Source organism: Protopterus annectens, chromosome 17.part0 (genome assembly GCF_019279795.1).
Source record: "Protopterus annectens isolate FY-2018-M chromosome 17.part0, PAN1.0, whole genome shotgun sequence".
In the NCBI taxonomy this organism is placed as follows: domain Eukaryota; kingdom Metazoa; phylum Chordata; order Ceratodontiformes; family Protopteridae; genus Protopterus; species Protopterus annectens.
In genome coordinates this window covers 742,154,846-742,171,347 of record NC_056751.1, presented here as the reverse complement: position 1 = coordinate 742,171,347, position 16,502 = coordinate 742,154,846, and positions in this window count along the sequence as shown.

The following is a 16,502-nucleotide window of genomic DNA, read 5'->3' as shown; positions in this document are numbered from 1 at the left end:
AAGCTGGTCCTGGCGGGACTTTTGCCCCCGGAGTCGGCTTCGGCCTCCGCTACTCCCGTGGCACCTCCCCAGCCTGTGGTGGTGGCCAATCCTGTCCCCTTCCTCCGGCCGGGATTCAAACTCCCACTAAAGCACCAGAGGACAGGGAGGCCAGGAGGGAGAAATGGAGGGAGAAGCACCACAAGCGGCGGGCCGAGGCCTCCGCTTAGGCCCCACCAGCTAAGCGGGCTTCTCCCTCCATGGCTTCCAGGTTTCCTCCTCCTCGGCTCTGATCACATTGCTTCTCCCCGGGACCAGAGGAGGAGGAGACCCGATCTCCGTCGAGGTCATCGAGGCGGCACTCCAGGCCTGCCTCGGTGGCCTCATTGAGATCCACCTACAGCCTGTCTGATGCAGACTTGGACCAGATGATGAGAAGGTTCATCCAGGCCCAGCTGCAGATGGGAGTGCTCCTGCCTCCCCCCCCCCTCCTTCGAGGGGGAGCTCAACACCCTTTTTTGCTCTGATAGATCCTTCTACGACCCGCTATCCGGGTTCGGAGAGCTTGGAGTCGGGCAGCGTTGGAGCCGGGGGTGGATCGGTGCCGACAGTACTGGGTACTTTGGATCCGACCCTACCCTCGAGTCTGTCGGTTCCATCGTCAGATCCGACCTCTCGGAGCCATGGCCTGAGCTTCGGATCTGAGGGATTCAGTGTGCCTTCGGCTCCATCCAGGTCGGAGCACACTGGTCCCTTGGATCCGATGGTCTCGGCGCCGGTTACGATCCCTTCATCGGATCCGAGTGGGAGTCGGCTCTCGGAGCCCAGGGAGAGCGGCTCCCCCTCGGCCTTCGACGTAGTGGAGAGGGCTCTGTCGAGAGCATCCAGACCTCCGGCCCTTGTCTCGGCTCTGCCCTGCACTCCCTCTCTGCTGGGTCAGGCTTCCATCACCCGGCCACAGGGACAGCCTGCTTCGATGTCCCAGGTTGTTCCTTTGGAACAGGACATTGCTGGTGAGACCTCCTCGGACAGCCCCCCCGAGGAAGTGCCTCGCAAGCATAAGTGTAAGAGGAGGCACGTGGACTCCCCCGAGTCCTTAACAGAGGACACAGACTTGGATGAAGGGGAAGGCTCCCCAAGGTCACCCCCTCAGGATGTCTCCTTTGGAGACATCATGGAAATGCTCAGGCTCAAGGGGGGGGTGGTCTGCCCCCAAGGCTTCCTCCGACGAGTCCATGTTCCTGGAGACATTCGAAGCAGGCCCGTCTACCTCTTGGGTGTCCCCTCCGGTTGACCCCCTGGTGGACCTTGTGACCACCAGGGCGTGGAAGGAGCCAGACACTGTGGAGCCTATTCCCAAGTGCCCAGATAGGATTTTGAGCCCCCCACAGACCGGCCCCACTGGAGCAAGGGTCCCCCTGTAGATGCTATGTTGATGGTGGCAGCCACTAAGAGGGAACTAGCTCAGGAGAGTCCCTCGGTCCATCCTCCGAGCAAGGAGACTCGCTTGATGGATCGCCTTGGGAAGCGGGTATTCAGTTCAGTGACCTCCTCAGTAAGGTCTCTGAACTACATGGCACATGTCATCAGGATGCAGCGGGATCTTATTAAAGAATACGTTGCTTCCCCCCGGAGTCCATGTCGGTGGAGGACAAGCAATTGTACTCCACTCGTATGGCCACTCTGAGATCTGTTTCTAATACCTTTATGCGGCTGTTGTCTCATGCAACTGAGGGAGCCACTAGAGCTAGCAGAGTGGGCCTAGTTATGAGATGCCAGGCCTGGCTCCAACATTGTGACTTCGCGGAGCCCTTCAAGGCGTCCTTTGCGAATGCCCCCTTTGATGGTTCTGCTTTGTTTGGCAAGACCATTCGCGAGACACTTGTCCAGAGCGAGAAGGGCGGGAAGACGTTGTCTGCCGTCGGAGTCCGCTTCTCTGCTCCCCAGAGGTCCTTTTCCAAGAACCAAAAGGGACAGAAGAAGATGTGGTTCCGGAAATCGCAACATTCCCAACCTGCTCCGGACAACTAGTCCTTCTGTGGCAGAGGAGGACAGGGAGGATGCCGCCCTAGAGGCAGATGAGCACCGAGAAATTTTGGGTCCAAAGAATCCTTCTCTGATCGGCCCACGCAACAGCCCTGAAGGGTTGCCCGACTGCTCCACTCTGAAGGCAGTCGGGGGGCGCTTCTCGAGGCACCTGGCGGCATGGGAGTCCATCACGTCAGACCGCTGGGTGCTTCAGATTATATCCAGAGGTTACAAAATCCCTATGCTACATGTTCCGAGACTCAAGAACCTCCCCGATGTACCACCCGATCAGAGGGAGGCTGCAGCCGCAGAAATCCAGCAGCTGCTAGAAAAAAGGGCCATCCAACCCGTCCCCCCAGACCAGCTCGGATTAGGGTTTTACTCCAGGTTCTTTCTGGTGCCAACAAAGACAAGGGACCTGAGACCAATTCTAGACCTTTCCCTCTTGAACCTGTCGGTAACCAAGGAGAAATTCCAAATGGTCACTCTTCAATCCATTCTCCCCCTGTTGCGGGAGAATGACTGGATGTGCTCAATAGACCTCAAGGATGCGTACTAACACATCTTAATGGACAGACAATCCAGGAGGTTTCTCCGCTTCCAGCTGGGAGCCAGCCACTATCAGTTCAGGGTCCTTCCCCTTGGCCTCACTACAGCCCCCAGGGTGTTCACCAAAGTTTTAGCAGTGATAGCGGCCCACCTGAGACTTCAGGGAATGCAGGTCTTCCCATACCTGGACGACTAGCTCCTGACCACCCCAACAAGGCATCTACTCTGCTCAGCCAGAGATTTTTTTACTCGCCTAGCCCCCCAGTTAGGCATCATGATCAATATGGACAAATCCTCCCTTGCTCCGACACAAGTGATAGACTTCATAGGGGCCAGATTAGATACGAGAAGTCTGAGAGCCTACCTCACTTCGGAACGACTACAGAATCTGAGTTTACATGTGCGGGCCATCCTCCAATCGGAAGCTCCACCCACGGAATTGGTCCTGAGGGCACTGGGCTCTATGGCAGCAGCAATTACACTCCTTCCATGCGCTCGCCTAAACATGAGGGTGCTACAGTGGACCCTTCAAGTACAATGGTCCTTTGAGCTTCTTCCTCTCAATCACCCTGTCTCTATCAGCAAGACCTGCAGGAGGGCCCTGTTATGGTGGCTTCATTCCCCAGACCTCCATACAGGTCGCCCCTTCTGCGCTCCACCTCCTCTCATCACAGTGACCATGGACGCTTCTCGCCTCGGGTGGGGGGCATTGCTCAGGCAGAACAGTCCAAGGCACATGGAACGACACAGAGACCTCCCTGAATATCAATGTTCTGGAGATGAGGGCAGTGCTGTTGGCGTTGCAAGCACTTCACAACCTTCTTCCCGTAGAAACTATTGTGATACAGATGGACAACATGTCAGTTGTCTGGTATATCAACAAACGGGGGAACCAGGTCTTATCCTCTCTGCCGAGAGGCCATGAGAGTGTGGGAATGGGCGATCTCCACCAACTGCTTTCTGATCGCAACGCACATTCCGGGACGGTCCAACATTCTGGTGGACAAACTCAGCCACACTATTCTTTCCCCTTATGAGTGGTCTCTCAACTCCCGAGTAGCGAAGCAGATTTTTGCAAAATGGGGGCAACCATGCTGCAATCTTTTTGCCTCTCCCTCAAATACGAAATGCGACAGCTTCTTTGCCCTGATTCCCCCACCAGGGGAAGCCCCGAGAGATGCTCTAGTGCATGCTTGGCCACCCAGTCTACTTTATGCCTATCCTCCTCTACCACTAATGCTAAAGATGTTACAGAAAGCCTCTCGGTTGGGGAGCAAAATGATCCTCATTGCCCCATTCTGGCCTCGACAAACTTGGTTCCCTTACCTGTGGTCTCACTTGGTGAATCCTCCCTGGATTCTGGATCCCAGCCCTGATCTGATCTCCCACCCATCAGGCTTACCGACCCCGAATCTGGACAACCTGAAGCTGACAGCTTGGCTGCTCCAGTTCCACTCTTAATTAGGACTCCCAGTATCTCTTCACCAGTCAAAGCCATCTTGGTGGCAGTGCATAAACCTTCCACCAGGAAGATTTACCGCAGTAAATGGAAGCGCTTCTCCGTCTGGGAGGAACATCATAATCTGGACCCCTTCACTGCTCTGCTAACGTCCGTTTTGGACTTCCTTACTGGGCTTTTTCAGCAAGGGGCTGGCTGCTCTCCTAGAGGTTTCTTCTGCTATATGCAAAATGAGACTCATGGAGGAATTTGAAATAGATAGAAGAGTAGCCATCTGAGACATAAAAAATGATTGGACCTCTGCAGAAATGGATCCTGATAGGGTATCTGAGAGTTCCTTAATCATATCCCTCTGTAACCTTGTCAAATGTGCCAAATAATTCAATGACCTTAAGCAAATGTTGCTGAATCTTAAACACACTTCCAAAACCTGTCCATCACCTGGACTCCTTGTTAGGGCGGTGAACAGTGGAACTTTTGTCTCTGAATTCCTTTTTGGTGGCTGGTGCTGCAACCATGGCATCAACAGGCACCCCTTTACTCCAAGACTGTTTATCTAAAGGTGGTGCCATAATCTTGTCTGGTCTCCTAGATATAGGTCCCACTGTGTCAGACTCCTTCTATGCCCTATGAGAGACCAATTCATTAAGCTCTATGGTGGATAGAGTCACCCAGGAAGTAGATGGGTCAATATTGAAAGCTGCCAGGAATACCAACTCCTCAGATAATGAGTTACTGGACATCCAACCACCTCTCTGCTTTAGGATTTCAAGAATGTAACCAAAGGAGGCATCTTCAGCAGGTGACCATGGGGACCCTTCACCATCATTGAAGTCCATATCCTCTGTGACTGACTCTCTTGGAGCATCCGAGTGCTTCCTCTTCCACTTCTTCTTCCTAGGGACCTCATCAGTAGGATGCTGTAGGAAAATATTGGAGGAGATAGAAAAAGAAATACCCTGCTAGGAATCCTGGGGTCCATGCACTGGCTGTCACAGTGACAAAGAGTGATGAGGCTCCACGCACAGAGACATCAGGGTTGAAGACAGGGTAAATCTGTCTGCTCTGCTTGTGCAGATAAAATCCTCTTCACAGCCCCAAAGGCAGATCACCCAGGAGAAAGAGAAGACCTTGGATCCAAAAGAACAAGCATTTTGACCATTGACCCTCTCTGTTTCAAAACCAATGGCCCTGAGGTGGAAGCTAGAGTTGAGCTATCCAAAGCCAAATGTCTGAGGTGCAGAAATAGCTCCAACAATTTTAGAGCTGACTCCAACACCTCAGATCCGACAGACAAGCGTCAACTCTGAGACGTCTCTGGATCCAACAGAATCAGAGCACTCAGGGTAATCTTCAGATACAAAAATATAGCAATTTTCAGATCTGAGTCAGACGGAGTTGGACGGTTTAGATCCAAGGGCTCTATAACACCTGAAGGTACCAGAGGAGAAAGTTACAGTACAGGTGTGGTAGAAGCATGGACCTCCTGAGCTGAAGGGGTAGTAGCTGGTAAGATATCCATCTTATTCTGCCATGAGAGAATCTTCTGCACCACTCTTTCCACATCTTCTTCAGTCAAACTGCTGGAAGAATGAGTGGAAACAATAGAGAGTCACCTGGGCTTGTGATGTTCTAAAAAAAAACAAGAGCAGCCTTGAGGGTACCAGATCCACAGAAGGTGAATATCTTGTTCTTGTCAAATAAATGATGATAGATCCTGTAGGGCTAGAAATGTTCAAATCCAATAGTTTTCTCATCTGATCTGAGGAGGTCGAATCTATCACTTTATACTTTTTCTTCCTTGGATCCAAGGGTGAGGTCAGATCTGGCTTAGATCTCTTTCTAGGTTTCTGGATCCAAGGGTGAAGTCAGATCAACTTAAACTTTTTTGTGGATTTCTCCATAACCTGAGAAGATAGAGTGGAAGGTCTCAAAGAAAAAGACTTAGAATTTCTGCTTTTAGGAGACTGAGCCCCAGATATTGCTATTCCAAGAGCTGAATGTAGCAAGCCTTTCAAAATTAATTTGTTTTTTTCTCTCAACTAATGCTCTAGGGTTAAAGCCATGACAAATCTCACAATCTTCCTGCAAATGCAAGGGTCAAAGACAGTAAATGCATAAAGTAGTATAGGTATCAGACATACGAAGGTTGTGCCCACACTTAACACATTTTTTTAAATCTGCAGGGGCTTTTTCAGCCAAAATTCTAAGTAACAAACAGTCAGAGAATTACCACAAAACTGAAGGGACTAGTCTCTCTCTCTCTCTCTCTCTCTCTCTCTCTCTCTCTCTCTCTCTCTCTCTCTCTCTCTCTCTCTCTCTCTCTCTTAATAAATCGATTTTTATAGTTGTTATGTCAACAACAGGGTAAGGGACAAGAAAAGACATTTAAAGTAGCAGAAAACCTTAGAAATAAAAAAATAACAGACTTATAATTGCTCGAGAGCTAAGTTGGACCACATCTTTCGAATTAAGTGGCAAACAAGATCTGATGTAACTTAGGGTTGGTGCATTATAGGTAATGGGAATGCTCGGGAGTTTTAGTTTGCCATGAGATTTAGCAATGGCCGAGATGGATCCAAGCATCGGATCCGAACCCATCAGTTGAGGAGAGAATGAAAATTGACAACATCAGATACTAGAAATATTTTGAATCCAAAGCACCTAGGGCTTCCTTCAGATCCTAAGTTCTCTTTGGATCTGATACTTTTCATTGGATCCTAAGTCTTTGGATCTGACAGACACACATCTTATTCCAGAGAAATTAAAAAATTTTGGATCCAAGCTCTTTGGATCCAAAGCCATTAGAGCCTCCTTTGGATCCTAACCCTTGGGATCCAACAGACAGAAATTTTAATTCCAGAGTTTCAAATCCAAATCCCCTAGGGCTTCCTTCAGATCCTAAGTCCTCCTTGGGTCTGACAGGTTTGGCTCTTAATTCTTCACTGGATCCTAAGCCTTCAGCTCTGACAGACACAAGTCATATTCCAGAGGAATTGAAAGATTTCAGATCCAAGCTTTTCAGAGCCAAGGCCTTTAGAGCTTCCTTTGGATCCTAAGTCCTATTCAGATCCAACAGGCTCAGCTCCTATGGGGATTTGTCCCTTAGCTTCTACTTCTTCCAGCGGATCTGATAGGCAGAAGTCAAACTACAGAACATGAGCTAAGATCTGTCTATCCTTCCCTTCCCGCTCAACTTTTTTCAAGATGTGAATAAGATTATGTAAAAAATTCTCAGGGATCAAACCCAGATGGGGGTCTTGCCAACTCTGCCCTCTCATGGATCCTTGAGTGTGTCCACAAAATCTAATCTGTACCCTTTTTCTACCAGTGGTTCTGTGTAAGAAGGGGAAGCTTTCCCCCAGTCCATCAATTTTTTTCATTAGTATGGTACCAAGGGCCTTCTCAGTGTATAAACAACCGTCCTCTCCTATCTTGGGTCCTACGCACTGGGACAGCCGGTCAATCCTAAAGTACTTTTTAAGAGGCTACAAACAGATTTGATTAAAGAACTATGGAAACCTCTTTCCAGAACTGAAGCTGCTGAGCTTCAGTCTTCAGAAGTCTCTCATAGGCTATCTTACAGACCATATTCAATTCAGCCATGATGCTTATCTTATATGCTGCAGAAGGCAGCACTGGGGCTGTGGGTTCAGGCATTTCCATCAGGGAAGATGTCCGGATGCTCATCTGTGACTTTGTGCAGTCTTTCAAGTTATCGTTTGTCAATCCTTCCGTTGATGGTTCTCCTTGTTTGGCCCCACAGTAAACGACAGAAAGACCCTATCTGCAGTGGATGTACCTTTTCTGTCCCCTTAACAGATTTTTTTTCCAGGAATCATCTGAGAGGTTGAAGTATGTTTTTCAGGAAGACTCCGTGTCCTTTCCAGGACACACATGGAGGTAGCTCCCTCCTAGGCAGAGGAGAGGAGCAATAATGGCAGATGCCCCAGTAACAGAGGACACCTGCAAATCCGAAAGTCTAAAGATACTTTTTCTGATTGATCCTGCCAGCACTCCTGAAAGGAGACCTGATTGCTTTCTTCTGCAGGTAGTTTTGTTCCTTATCTCTACACAAGGAAGCCTAGCTAAACATAATAAAGGATACTTGCTTGCAGAAAATCATTTGCAGAGGTCATATTGTTTCCTTTTCTCTTTCACTCACATTACCCAGAAAAATTCTAGATGCTCCACCCTATCAGAAGAAGCAGCAATACTGAAATTTAAAAGCTGCTAAAATATAAAAAACAGCGAGAGAGAGTGTGAGAGTCATCCAGCCAAAAGGTCCCTCCAGACCAAATAGAATATGGAACTGACTAAATATTCTTTTAGTGCCTAAAAAAAAAAGAAACAGGACACTGACCACCAACTTTAGGTCTAGATGTGTTAAACAATTTGATTCGGCACACTAAGTTCCAATTGGTCATGGTTTAGTCCAATTTGCCCTTTCTGAGCAAGGAGAACTGTATGGGCTCGATTGACCATCAGGATTCATACTATCACATAAAAAACCTTCCTATCGAGAGTACAAACAATAACAAATAAGGTAAAGAGAATAATATGCCGTACCAAAATGTCAGTCCTGTTGATTCCGCAGGTCCTGCGATTAATGTCTCCGGCAATAGTCCTACTACCTTTACCAAGACGTTACATGAGAATTGGCAATAGATGTTCCAGACAGAATGGTAAATTCTCTCTCAACCTGTCAACAAACATAAAAATAACTCAAATAGGCAGGTGGATGCAGTCAAAACAACTGTCGCTAAGCCATCATTTCTTTCTTTCTCCACCCAAGGCCACAGTGACCATGGATACTTCCCAGATTGGATAGAGGGGACAATTCCTGGGGAATACAGTCCAGGGAATTTAGTCCCCCAAGGAGGCCAACTTACATATACTGCAGGTGTGGCAATGGGCAATTTCTTCCAATCACTTTTTAATTGTAGCGCATGTTCCGGGGAAGTTTAATGTGATAGCAGACAACCTAAGCAGCTCAATCTTACTTCCTCATGGCTTGTGTCTCAGCAACAAAGTGATGAACATGGTTTATTTATTTATTCATTCACTTATTTCATTTTGTCAACCAGTGTTTTGTACACTTATCACAAGGACAATTTTCAAGCTGTGCCCAGAAGGACAGACGTGAGGCAAATGAAAAATTGCACATACAAATGGAAGAAACAGTTCATGCAAAATATATGCATATAATAACAAGGTGGAAGAATATAAAATGTGGTATGAATTTACAATACACCTTAATAAAAAATCCTTCAAAAAGCAGCCAGGTTAAAGAACAAAGCCATTGTCATTGTACATTACTGACCTCAACAAATATGGTTCCCTTCCTTTGGCCTCATTTTCTGTACTCCCCTTCGATTCTAGATCTGACTACAGAACTTCTGTCTCACCTGACAGGCATGATTCACCCACACATCTCAGACCTCAAACTGACTCCATGGCTTCTCAAGTTACATTGATATCCATGCAGCCTATGCTTTGTTCGCCTGTCCATTCCATTCTGTTATCTCTCTACGAGTTATATCTCTACCAAAGCTCATGGAGAAGCTTCCTTTGTATCAGGCAGAACCTTTCTCAGCCCGATACATTCTGTTCTTGAATTTTTAGTGAGTTTATTTGTAAGAGGGTGCTTTTTTATCGAATATCTAACTTTAACTTGCAACCTTTTTGAATTTCCTTTTCTGGGATTTCAGAATTCCTCCATGGTTTCCTCTAAATGGTGCAAAGCATTTTCAATGGTTCTCTTCTACTTAGACCTTTTTACAAAGTTCCCATACTACCATGAGATTTAAAGTTGGTATGGCAAAGATTGACACAGTCTCTCTTTGAACCTGCAGCCAAATGTAATCTGAAATTCTTAACCTGGAGCACTATCTTTTTAGTTGCAATTACTTCCACTACAAAATTTCAGAACTTCAAGCATTATATTCTAAGTCCCCATACTTGATTTTCCACAATGATAGGATCATCTTAAGTACCAATGCTTCCTCCCTACTTAGGGTTGTGTCAGAATCCAGCATTAACCTGCCAATTAATCAGCCAGTATTTTTCCCAGATTTTGTAAATAAAGGAGACCATATACTGCGCTTACTATATCTTTATACAGTATTGCGTTTCTACCTGCTCAGAATATACAAATTAGGAACACAGATCATTTCTTGGCTTCCTTGACATATCACAAATTGGGCAAATTGGTCACATATGTAACTATAACTAGACGGCTGACAGATTACATCTTATTTGTCTGTACTAAATTGAATCTCCCCCTAACAAACCAATAAAGGTTCATTCGAACAGACCTATGACTACTTCCGCTATATTCCAGTCTAGAGTATGCATTGACATTAGTTGTGGGATCACCACTCGGTCAAATCCTCATACCTTTATCACTCATTACAAACTGGAGCTAGTCTCAAGGGGAAGAGAGGACTTTGGCTCAACCATACTCAGGAATATCCTTCCTTAAAGTCAGCCCAGGAATTTAGGTAGCTGGGGAGTTTGTCCCATACATTGAAGAAGAATGAAAATTGACAACATCAGATAAAGAAGTTATGTACTTACCAACTTTCTGATTTAAAAGCCCACATTTGTACTTGTTTCCCCCCTTCCTGTAACTAGTCTAGTCCAGGTACAGATTTGATGTATCCAGGACTGTTTGTAAGCTCCTGAGCCCCCCAAGCCTTTATGTGTTGGAGGAAAGCCTTCTAGCTTATCAGTGGGAGTGGAAAGCACTAGGTAACCTATCTAACACATAAGGAGTGGTTTCTGGCCCAGAAATTGTAGTTATTGGCTGTTTGGGCAATTTTTCCATCTCTCTCAACTTTCTGATTTAAAAGCCTGCATTTGCACTTGTTTCTTTCCTGTAACTAGTCTAGTTCAGATACAGATTCTTAGTTTTAGCATTTGAATTTGCTTATTCGTGCTCAGCACTTGTTCAGAACTTGTTGTTAGCACTAAATAAGCTACAAATTACTACAGGACTCAACCTTCCTCATTACCTAGAGGAAAACAGTTTTTGTACTTACTTGCTTCACTTGCTTAGAGAAAAATAGCTCTTGTACTCACTTTCCTCACTTGTCTAGAGGAAAATAGTTTTTTATTCAGGAATGTCCAAGGGTCAGCTCCCAGTGTTCTCTCCTGTCTATCTGATGAATCTGGGCATCGTGTGTATATCATGCTATCGAAAGATGAAAATAGCAAACGCTATTTCATTGAACCTAAAATATTGAAACCACAAAATATCGAACATTCAGAACAGCAAATTTTTTTCCCATGGAAAAATTTGCTATTCCGAAACACATGCACACAACACAAGCACACCAAAAAAACAGCAATCCACACACATACACTTAAAATCCTACATCTAACCCTACAACAAACTGTACATACACTACTATCTATCCACTTAACTTAACCACAACCCTAACCCTAAGGTCCGTCACTATCGCACACTCACCTAACCCATGCCCTAACCCAAACTCTCTTAACCCGCCCCTAACCCTAACTCACGTAACCCGCGCCCTAACCCTACCTCACCTAACCCACTCCCTAACCCTAACATCCACATAGTCGCACACTTACCTGAACCCGACCTGTAACTTTCCACCTCAGCGCTGAAAATAGCGAAGCAAAGAAACGGCCAACCGAATTCTTTCCCTAGGAAAAAATTCAGTGTTCTGCAGCTTCACTATTTTTAGCGTTCGCTGAATAGGGGTCGATATTAGAACATTCAAAGTTTTAAAACTTTAATGTTCTGATATAGACCCTGGACATCTTGGGGAAATGTAGCAATTGCCTCATGTACACAGACAATCCTCTCTTCCTGCCACCCAACACTACAACCTGTGAGAGATGCACTTATCTAGCCAAACTGGAGGTAAAGTTCTCTCCAGCCAAGACTGAACTTGACAGTCAAGAGGAGAAGGTAAACATTTGCACTTCACCAAACTAATCACATAGTCCCACTAAACCTATACCACCAAAATCCACACATACAAACTCAAAAACATTCGTGGTGGCTCTCAGTAATAATCTGCTCAAGCAACAGAGACCTCAAAAGCAGAAATACAAGCAACCTCCACCCCCCAACAAAACCCTAATGACACATAGCCCACGGACTCAGTGTGCCACTCAACCACAGCCCATAAGGTAAAACAACACACCCAACACATTAGTCATAGGTGACTCTATAGTCAGACATACTGATGTCCCACTAACCAGGCTAAACAAGAAGGTTACTGTCAGCTGCCTGTCGGGTGCCAGGATCCACCACATAACCCACACACTCAGGTCACTCCACAACAAATACAAATATGGCTCTGTCATTGTCCATGTTGGTGTGAATGACCTGAGACATACCTCGCTGGACTACATGAAAAGAGACATGGAAGAGCTCTCCGATCTTGTAGCCCAGGCAGGTATGACCCTATCCCTAAGTAGCATCCTGCCATCACCCAGACTGATACCACAGTACAAGGACAAAATGATTGGCTTCAACAATTGGCTAAGCTTCTGGTGTCATTCTAAGGGGATCCAGTATCTGTCTTCCTGGGACGACACGGTCAACAGACCACGATGCTTTGCCTGAGATGGCCTGCACCTGTCAGCCTTGGGATTCTAGATACTGGCTAAGGCTCTTGCTGCCCCTATAGTGCCTTTTTTAGGCAAGGTTCGAATGACAAATTCACCACCATAACAGGAACAGGCAAGCAAAAACTGAGGGTAATGCTACTCAATGCTAGAAGTCTAAATCTCAAAATGCAGTCCCTCGAGGCACTCCTTAAAATGGAGAACATCAATATTTGTGCAGTGACTGAGACCTGGTTCAAGGCTCCAGAGAGCACCCCTGCATTACCAGGCTAAAACTCATACCACACTTTTCGGCCATCTAACCTGGACCGGAACACTAAAGGCGGAGGCGTGTCCATATTTATTAAAGATATCCACACCTCCAAGCTAGTTACTCAGCATAGCGCATCCGAGGTTATCCAAGTGCAACTAACTCTGGGCAAAACTGCAATCCACATTGTAGTTTGCTACTGATCCCCCACCATGCCCCTGGATTCCCACTCCTGTTTTCTTGATATACTGGAAAATATTAGGATTCAACCAAACACCTTAATAATGGGCGAGTTTGACTACACCACCATTAACTGGGAAAACTACTCATGTACCAACTCCTTCTCTCAATGTTTTCTGGAATTCATAAATTCCAATGCCCTGGATCAACTTAGCCACACCCTCATCAGGGGCAACAATATCCTAGACCTAGACATTACCAACATGAGTGACCGGTGTTCCACATCTGAAGTCAACTCCTCGTTGGTCAGATCCGACCATAAGATAATCACCCTAGATATCCACATCCTACCCCCACCCACCATTAAGGAAACCATGGTAAAATAATTCTCCAAAGCCAACTTCATGCTTCTTAAGACAGAAGTGGCGAACTTCATGACACCCATGCAAATGGACAATACAGTTATGACTGCTGAATCCTACATAAATGCACTCTATAAGCACTTACACAAGTGCATGGATTGTGCTACCCAAACAGAACCAAGACACTACCCTCCAAAAATAGGAAGCCAATCTGGTGGTCCCCTGCCATAAACAAACTCTACAACAGAAGGAAGAAACTTTTGCAAAAAAGAGTAAAATCCCATGAGTGGAGGAACTCCCTGGTCAGCCTCAGTAAGAAGCTAAGATCCCTTATAAAATCCTCCAAAGCTAGCTATGAAAACAAAATCACCACTGATTCTAGGAACAGCTACAAAGCATTCTATAGCTATGTCAAGAATCTCAATGGCAACACTCAGATCTGCTCTGAGTTACAGCACAATGGCACAAAAATTACAGAAACAACTGATATTGCCAACATCCTGACAGATAGGTTCACTGCTAACTTTACCCCCCCTCTCACTCCCTAAAGGGCTCATATCTATACAGGAAGAATGCAGAGGCCAAAAACACAGCATCCATGGGACTGGACAACATCCCAGGCTGTGTTTTACATGAACTTCAGAACGAACTGGCTCCCCACCTAAGCCCCATGTTCAATCATAACCTCACATCAGGCTTTGTGCCCACTGAATGGCACACAGCAACAGTTATTCCACTCCACAAAAGGGGAGCCACCAATGACCCCGGGAACTATCGCCCTGTTAGCCTGATGAGCCTGGTCTGTAAGGCCATGGAACGTATCAGAATGGAACTCGTATACAAAAACATTGGTAACCTCCAAACTCTGGACCCCACCCAGTTCGGGTTTGTGAAAAAGGGATCATGCCTCCTGAACCTGGTCGACTTCTGTGAGGAAGTCACCAAAGCCATAGATGGGGGTAAGGTGGTTCACACAACCTATCTTGACCTTGCCAAAGCTTTTGATGCCATCCCCCATTCTGGATTTATAGCTAAACTCACTAAACTAGGTATGCATTCCTATGTCACAAGATGGGTTTCCAACCGGCTCACTGACAGAACCCACACTGTAAAAGTTGCAGACTCCAAATCTGACTTCAAACCAGTGACAAGTGGAGTACCACAGAGTTCAGTCCTGGGACCTCTCCTGTTTGGTATCTACTTCTCTGAAGTACAGGCTAACACAGAATGCCTCTGGCTAATGAAGTTCACAGATGACTGCAAACTAGGAGCCATAGTTGAGTCCCCAAATGATGTGGACATTCTACAGAAGGGCCTCACTGAGACAGATGACTGGTGTCAGAGCCATGGCATCAAGCTCAATGCCAAAAAGTGCATTGTCATCCCCTTTGGTAAAAACTCTGTACCCATGAACTACCACATAGGTGGCAGTCTACTTAACACCAAATGTGTGATAAGAGACCTTGGGACCCAGGTGGACAGTAGTCTCTCCTTTGAAAATCACATTGCCACAGTAGTCAGAAAATCCTTCTACATGGCACACCTCATCACAAAAGGGTTCTCATCCAGGGAAAAAAGAAGTCATTGTTCCCCTCTACTCGACACTCATTAGACCCATTATAGAGTACAATGCCCCTTTTGGAATGTACCTCACAAGACATCTGCAACTGCTGGAAAGGCCACAGAAGTACCTCACAAAGAGGATTACTGACCTCAAACAGATGCCCTACACTGACTGTCTCAAAAAAATCCAGCTTTACTCTGTAGCATATCACCTACTGTAAGGAGATCTCTGCCTAACATACAAGGCCATGTCAAACCCAGAGCTGTTGGACATGCTACACCTAAAGAAATCCCAATCCCTCTGAGCTACATAGGGACATAAACCTTGTCACCACAATAAACAGGACATGCTGGAGGGATAGATTCCTGTCCCAGAGACTTCCCATACTCTGGAACAAGCTACCGATCTATGTCTAGCATAATTCCTCATTAGCACTCTTCAAGAAAAATCTTGATGAGTGGATGGAAAATAGGAAATACACCCCAGGGATAATTTCTGTGGCTCTGCTCAACAGGGGCACAGGAAAATAACTTTCTTAGGTGGCATAAGTCAGGGAACCTTGTTGGCTAGGCTTACTTAGGCCCTTGGGTCGATAGCCTAGTACCTACCTATGAACCTATGAACCTATAACGTTCCTTCTCTGTTGTCCATTTTCATTCTTCCTCAGCTCCCCACCCTCCACCCCCTTCCATTTATCACAAGTGAATTCTGGAGGAATGAAGTTCTTGGGACACCACATGTCCTTTGTGTTGAACTCTGATTATGACAATTCTTTTATGGTCTTCATGTCAAGCTGCAAACAAGATCTGAGGGATGTAAGGGATGGTGCATTATGGGTAGGGAAGAAGCTTGAGAGTCTGTTGGTGGGCACAAACTAGAATAAAGGCTGAGTCAAATCTGCATATTAGATCCGAACCTGTACATTGAGGAAGAATGAAAATGGACAACGTAGATGGAACACTATCTTTTTACACACTTTTGAAAGTGCTGTTATGGTCAGGTCAAAGTGCTGTTATGGTCAGGTCTCACTCAAGATGTGTTCATTCATTCTCAATTATCCCTGAATATCCTGCCTCTTATTTTCATTCGATCAGTCTGTACAGTCAGTCTGTAAGTAAATTAGAAAAAAAATTTAAAACTGTCCCTGACTTTCCTTCTTTGTTAATCTCTCCCTCAGGAATTCTTAAATAAATAAAATAGCTACCAGTAAAACACTTTGTGTTTTTTTTCTGTAACTGGTAGTGCAAGGAATAGGTAAAACTCCATGCACTACAAGAATCATGATCAGGTCTCACCAGTCCTAACCCGTTCATTAAGTGTTCATCATATGGATGTCATGATTCACTTTGTTCTCGCGGTGAATTTTTTGGCATCTATGTCTCAAACACATAATAATATGGTTACAATTGGAGACACAATCATAATCTTCTATATTTTTCCATAAAAATGCACTCTTTATTTTCTTAAAAACAGTAATTTACTAGGATTGTTTGACTCAAATCCAGACTCGTGTATCTTTTTTTC